Source organism: Capsicum annuum, chromosome 7, assembly GCF_002878395.1.
Source record: "Capsicum annuum cultivar UCD-10X-F1 chromosome 7, UCD10Xv1.1, whole genome shotgun sequence".
NCBI classification, from domain to species: Eukaryota; Viridiplantae; Streptophyta; class Magnoliopsida; order Solanales; family Solanaceae; genus Capsicum; species Capsicum annuum.
Genome location: NC_061117.1, coordinates 178444450 through 178452241, shown reverse-complemented (window position 1 = coordinate 178452241; position 7792 = coordinate 178444450). Strand labels below are relative to the sequence as shown.

Here is a 7792-nt window from a genome sequence, read left to right as displayed (position 1 = left end):
TTTTTTCTTGTTTAGTATGTATATATAGTCATAATAAATAAATAATATTACACTACTAAAAAAAAGAAAAAAATTGACCACAAGTGATCGATTTTTCTCAAATTCCGACCACAAAATCAACCAAAGTGCATGATCGGTAAAATAATAGTAGCTTTTTAAAACCCGATCACAAGCGGTCGATTTTTTTAAAATTCATTATTATGTTATTAAAATAGAAAAAATGAGTTTAAAAAGAAAAAAATCAAAATAAACCGACCACAAGTGGTCAATTTTATTAAAATTAATTTATTAATTTTAAAAAAAAAACCCGACCACAAGTGGTCAGTTTTATTTAAATTAATTAATTAATTTATAAAAAAACTGACCACATGTGGTTGGTTTTTTATCTTAATTAATTAATTTATTTATAAAAAAATCGACCACATGTTGTCGGTTTTCAGAAAATATTTTTAAAAACCAAACACATGTGGTCGATTTTTTGAAAAATTTTCAGAAAAAACTACTACATGCTGTCGTTTTTTCTAATAATTTTGTAAAAAAATATTCAAAATTTTCAATATACAAACATTAAAAATCAAATTATTTACAATACAGCTCATCAATCATTTACAAACATTAAAAATCAAATCAAATTATTTACAATGCACCCCCCACCAATCATTTAATATACAATCAACCAACCACCATAAGAATACTAACATTAAAAATCAAATTATTTACAAAATTTATCGAGGTTCCAAATCCAAACTGTAAAACATACAAAAGACTAAAAAATATAACTCATCATCCGCATCTTCATTCTCAGTCTCACTCATTCTATTATCAATATTTCGTTGATATATCCACCTATAATCAGGTTCTATCTACACAATCAATTATATTCAAGTAATTAGTTCAAGTCATAAAAGTTCACATTTCAAATACCTACACCTAAACATTTTCAAATCATTAATTCACTACACAAGTTACCAAACTAAACTAAATTCAAAATGAAAAATTCACGCTTCAAGTACCTACCCTTAAACATTTTGAATTCACTAATTCACTTTTCAAGTGACCACACTTTACTAAAATCAAAACGCAAGTTCACATTTCAAGTATCTAAATTCAAAACAAAAGTCACTAATTCATAATTCAAGTAACTACACTTAGACATTTCAAGTCACTAAGTCACTTCACAAGTTACGTAACTAAACTAAATTCAAAATGAAAAGTACACATTTCAAGTACCTACACCTAAACATTTTCAAGTCACCAATTCACTTCACAAATTATCAAACTAAACTTAATTCAAAATGAAAAGTCCACATTTCAAGTACCTACACTTATACATTTTCAAATCACTAATTCACTTCTCAAGTGAGCACACTTTACTAAAATCAAAACACAAGTTCACATTTCAAGTACCTAAATTCAAAACAAAAGTCATTAATTAAGGCACTTCACAAGTTAACAAACTAAACTAAATTCAAAATGAAAAGTTCACATTTCAAGTACCTACACCTAAACATTTCAAGTCACTAATTCACTTCACAAGTTACCAAACTAAATTAAATGCAAAATGAAAAGTTCACATTTCAAGTACCTACACCTAAACATTTTCAAGTCACTAAGTCACTTCACAATTTACCAAACTAAATTAAATTTAAAATGAAAAGTTCACATTTCAAGTCACCCATTCACTTCACAATACCAAACTAAACTAAATTCAAAATAAAAAGTTCACATTTCAAGTCACTAAGTCACTTCACAAGTTACGTAACTAAACTAAATTCAAAATGAAAAGTTCACATTTCTAGTACCTACACCTAAACATTTTCAAGTCACTAATTCACTTCAGAAGTTACCAAACTAAACTTAATTCAAAATGAAAAGTTCACATTTCAAGTACCTACACCTAAACATTTTCAAGTCACTAACTCACTTCTCAAATGACCACACTTAACTATATTCAAAACACAAGTCCACCTTTCAAGTAACTACACTTAAACATTTTAAACTCACTAATGCACTTCTCAAGTAACCACACTTAACTAAATTGAAAACACCAAGTCCACATTTCAAGTACCTACACTTAAATATTTTCAAGTACTTATTCACAAGTCCACATTTCAAGTACCTACACTTATGCATTTTCAAGTCACCAACTCACTTCTCAAGTGACCACACTTAACTAAATTCAAAACACAAGTCCACATTTCAAGTTCCTATACTTAACCATTTTGAAGTAACTACACTTGACCATTTTCAAGTCACTACAATTAATCATTTTCAAATAACTAGAAGACATTTCAAGTCACTACACTTAATCATTTTCAAATAACTAGAAGACATTTCAAGTCCCTACACTTAACCATTTTCAAATAACTAATTCACATTTCAAGTCACTACACTTTACCATTTTCAAATAATTAATTCACATTCAAGTTACTATACTTAAACCATTTTCAAGTAATTACTTCACATTTCAAAAAACTATACTTAATCATTTTCAAGTCACTACATTAAATCATTCATTTCAAGTCACTACATTTAACCACTTTCAAATAACTTATTCACATTTCAAGTCACTACACTCAAACCACTTTCAAATAGCTAATTGACATTTCAAGTCACTATACTTAACCATTTTCAAATAACTAATTCACATTTCAAGTCACTACACTTAACCATTTTCAAATAACTAATTCAAATTTCATGTTACTATACTTAAACCATTTTCAAGTAACTACTTCACATTTCAAAAAATTATACTTAATCATTTTCAAGTTACTACACTAAATCATTCATTTCAAGTCACTACACTTAACCACTTTCAAATAACTTATTCACATTTCAAGTCACCACACTCAAACCATTTTCAAATAGCTAATTGACATTTCAAGTCACTATACTTAACCATTTTGAAGTAACTACACTTAACCATTTTCAAGTCACTAGTACATATTTCAAGTCACTACACTTAATCATTTTCAAATAACTAGTAGACATTTCAAGTCACTACACTTAACCATTTTGTGACTTAATCATTTTCAAATAACTAGTAGACATTTCAAGTCACTACACTTAACCATTTTCAAATAAGTAATTAACATTTCAAGTCACTACACTTAATCATTTTCAAATAACTAATTCACATTTCTAGTAACTACACTTAACCATTTTCAAATCACTAGTTCACAATTTCAAGTAACTATACTTAACCATTTTTAAGTCACAAGTTTGCGATTTCAAGTAACTACACTAAACCATTTTCAAGTCACTACACTTAATAATTTTGAAATAACTTATTCACATTTCAAGTCACTACAATCAAACCATTTTCAGATAGCTAATTGACATTTCAAGTCACTATACTAAACCATTTTCAAAATACTATACTTAACCATTTTCAACTCTCTAATTCACATTTCAAGTGACTAAACCTAACCATGTTCAGGTCATGAATTCACAAGTGTCAACCCTAAATCATTTTCAAGTCATGAATTCACATTTTTCAAGTGATTGCACTTTACTAATTTCAAAACACAAGTTCACCTTTCAAGTAACTACACTAAACCATTTTCAAATCACTAATCTATTTCTCAAGTGACTATACTTGATCATTTTGAAGTCACTAGTACACATTTCAAAACACTACACTTAACTTTTTTCAACTCTCTAATTCACATTTCAAGTGACTAAACCTAACCATGTTCAGTCATAATTTCACATTTCAGGTGTCAAATCAAAATCAAACGGATCGGAGGAGTATTATATTTGGGGACAGATTTAGAAGTTGGAATGAATTCACTTGAGCCTAGTAATCTTTGCACATATTTCTTTTTCTCTGAAGTTGGAATGAATTCACTTGAGCCTAGTAATCTTTGCACATATTTTTTCTCTCTCTCTAAATATTTGATAATAACTTAATTCTTGTTGAAATATTAATTTAAGATTGACATAAAAATTTATAAATTTTAAATTCGCTAGTTTAAGATACTGTTCACTAGCCCCTCTCTCCCCCCCCACCCCCACCCCTCATGTCTCTCTTCAAAATATGCATCTATAATGCATTCATCTGTGCTCAACTGCGCATGCCTATCTGTGTATATATATTTGGTTTGTTCACATCCTACATATTTCCAATTATTTTGCTGCACTTAGTGTCATTGTTTCTAGTCACTGAATCAACTGAGAGTAATACTCTAAAGAACTCTGTCATTATTAGAGACAACTGACAACTCAAGCTCTTTCTAAATTAATATATTCATCTAAACTTAGTAATTTTTTTATGTTCAGAATAAATTTTTACATGTGAAAACTTACTAAAATTTCAACAAATATTAAAATTGAAGTCATAATTTTAGAACTAAAACAAATTCAGGGTAAAAAGTCAAATTGAAACAATTTGAATCTAGAATCTATCACTAATTGGCATACAATGTGTGTATCTAGTAGTAAGGAAGCATTCGAACCCACATGTGTATCAAAATATTTCAATAGAATTTCGTCAAATTCAGATCACAAAATATGTTAAAAGAAGAAGAAACAAAGATCACAAAATGTGTTAGAAAAAGAAGAAACAAAGGAGTAGAATACAACCTAAAATTAACACGAAAGCAAGCGGGTGTTGTGGGCTTATGCGTGCTGGTCGGCTGGTAGGGAAGATGCAGCGGCGCTGACATCTTTTCAGGCTGCTGTTGTTTCTCCGGTGGAAGGCAGCGATTGGCTGCAACAATTTGGTTCATGGAGGAGATGAAGGGAGATGGTTTTGACGGCGGCTAGAAGGAGAACGGAGGGAGGTGGTGGCAGCGGCGCCAGTAGAAGGCGGCGGTAGCAATTTTGTTTTAGAGAGAAGGGAGAGCAGAGAGAGAGAGGCGGCTAATGTTGAATGGATTAGGAAAATTTTAACATGGACGAGGTGCAACTATGACTAGTTGTGCGAGGAATTTTTTAATTGGTAATATAATGTTCTGTGGACTCATCACATTTTTTTCGTTTGCTTTTTATTTGTCTTTCTTCCTTACTCTTCCCTCTTCTTCTTTTTTTCCCCACATTTTCTGGATTTATCAATTTTATTACTTCCTTAGTTTTATTTTATTTGGTTAGTTGAAAATAAACTTTTATTTATTTTTTATTTTAACAAGTAAATATATAAATAATATTTTTAATACTACTATCGTAATCAAATAATTACATAAGCTTTTAATAGCTAAACTTTTCAATATCAAAAAATTGAAAAAAATTTTGATCGAAAACTTTCGATATAACATTCTCAAAAAAAAAATACTAAATTTAAATAAACAAAAATAAAATTTAAAAAATTTGTGACTTTTGTCAATAGATTCAACTTAATGATAATTAAAGAAAAATTCATGCTTTGTCCATAAACTTTAAATATTTGTGTAATTTAATAAGGGGAAAGAACGGGAACGACACTTCAAATTAAACTATTTTCATGAAAATGGCCATGGAATTTAAATTTCACTTTCTAGCTTTTTCAAGTGGCTTGTTCTATACCGTTTCTACACACCTTCTATACAGTTTCTATATATATATATATATATATATCTTATACATATAAATATTCTATACAAAAATTATACAGTTTCGATACATAATTTATACAATAACTGTACAATTATTTTATACATTTTATACAATAATTATATAATTTTCATACACTTTCTATATATTTTTTATATATATTTTATACATATACATATTTGATAGAACTATACAATTTCTATACATATATCTTATATAGATACATATTCTATTTAACAGTTATATTATTTTTATGTACTTTAATTATTATTTCTAAATAATAATAAAAAAAGCAAAACATTTGATCAGTTAAAATTTTTTTAGCAAAAAACTAAAATTGAAATATTTTTAAAAGGGCCGAATTGCTCAAGTTGAATACTGTATCAGTATTGTATATAAACTGTATCACTATTGTTTATGAACTGTATATGGACTCCGTAGGCCAAAATGATCCAAATTAGGAAAAGGCTATAAAGCGAAAATAGTATATTTGACTGACCACTTTTTGGAAAGTTTTCAAACTTTGGCTATTGTTTTAAAAAGTGTTATAGAGTATCCTTTTACCATTTAATAACGCATGACGATGTTTCACAATTTTTTTATAAGTTTATTTTTATAAATAAATTAAATTGTGTTTATATTAGAAGTTTATTTTACCAAATTAATCTTATTAATTATAATTTGAAAATTTAAATTTAATTACTAATATTTTATATATTTATTATTGATAAATACTAAGAAATAACATTAACTTTTTATTTGTTAAAATACAGAAATTATAAGAAAAATTATTTTAGTGGCCCAAATAAAATAAAATTGAGAGAGCAACAATATTGTTTTAAATAGATAAAAGCAAAAAATGTGGAAAAACAAACTAGCTGGAAAAACTATTTAACCAAACCAAAAAAAAGACAAAGAAAGATGCATAGAGAAGTAAAGTGATTAGAAGAAAAAGAAATAGCCAAAATAGTGAAGGAAATTAATAGAACGAAATATGAGGAGACGAGGACATTTTCTGACACAATTGGGCCCATAAAAACACTTGTCAATAAATAAAAGGTGCTTCACACAACAAGTGTTGGTTGTATCTCACCCATGGTAAAATTTTCCAGCGGATTAGGGTTAGGGATGGATTAAAAAGGGAAGAGAGAGGTTTGATCTCAGCCGTTGGATCAAATTTGATCTACGGTTGAGATTAAAAGAATTTTAATAAAAAGGCTAAAATAGAGTTTTAATTTTGAAAAAAAATTGACATCAATTTGTCTAAAATTGTATCGACTATTTCATCCTCCTTTTTCCACACTAGTTTCATATATGAGTATATCACATAAAAAATATTATATAAAAATTACCAATAATAAATTTGAAATAAGTTGGACATAAATGTAATAATAGTAATAATAAGAATAATTAATTAAGGTGACATCTTTTGATTTGAATTTATGCAACTTTCTACGTAATTTTCAAGTAATATTGCTCTATCGCAAATAATATGACCTCGATAGAATCTGAAAAGTCTAAGAAATTTTTTGCTGCATCTTTCAAATATTTTATATTGATAATTATTGTTATTTATATTATTTTTCATGAAATTTTCAAATAATGTATACCAACATGAAATTTTTTATGTGTCTCCAAATAATTAAAATTATTAATTATTATAATTTATAATATTTTTACACAATTTTCAAATATATATATATATATATATATATATATATAACAATTTAAAGCTAAAAAAATAATTAAATTAAAATTTAGATAATAAATTTTATTTTAATAGGTTTTAGATTTTTTAAGCTATTAGCTATTGTAACTTATAATACTTTTTTGGCATTGTAATTTAACATTTTAAGTTGTTAGCTATTATAATCTATAATACTCTTCTTGTTCAAACTTTTGTGGCATTGATAGTCAATTATATTTTAAAAATAATTTAAGTTTTTAATTATTGTGATTTATAATATTTTTTTATTCCAATTTAAGCGACACTAATATAATTTTTAGAGTCAGCCAAATATCACAATTGAAATAGCGAGGAAGACATATCTTAAATGACTCATAATAACTAATTAGAAGTGATACAACAAAATCGCTATAAAAATACACTTGAAAAAAATTTAAGTAGGTCTCATATAAAATGTAAAATTAATTTAAAACGTCAATATTTGATTTATTTTTTTATATCTATTTTATCTTTTTTTATTAAATACAATTAATTTTCTTATATGCAGATGACATATAATAATTAATTAGGGATAAT

The 7792-nt window shown here is 26.8% G+C and overlaps 1 long non-coding RNA gene across 1 annotated transcript; it reads right to left on the bottom strand.

Annotated features, from left to right (window-relative positions):
* Positions 1–667: 667 nt before the first annotated feature.
* LOC107877192 lies at positions 668–4999 on the bottom strand. The gene is made up of 2 exons (XR_001676234.2): positions 4585–4999; positions 668–863 (listed from the first exon to the last, which is right to left on the bottom strand). It is a non-coding gene; the product is annotated as an uncharacterized LOC107877192 (long non-coding RNA).
* Positions 5000–7792: the final 2793 nt, after the last annotated feature.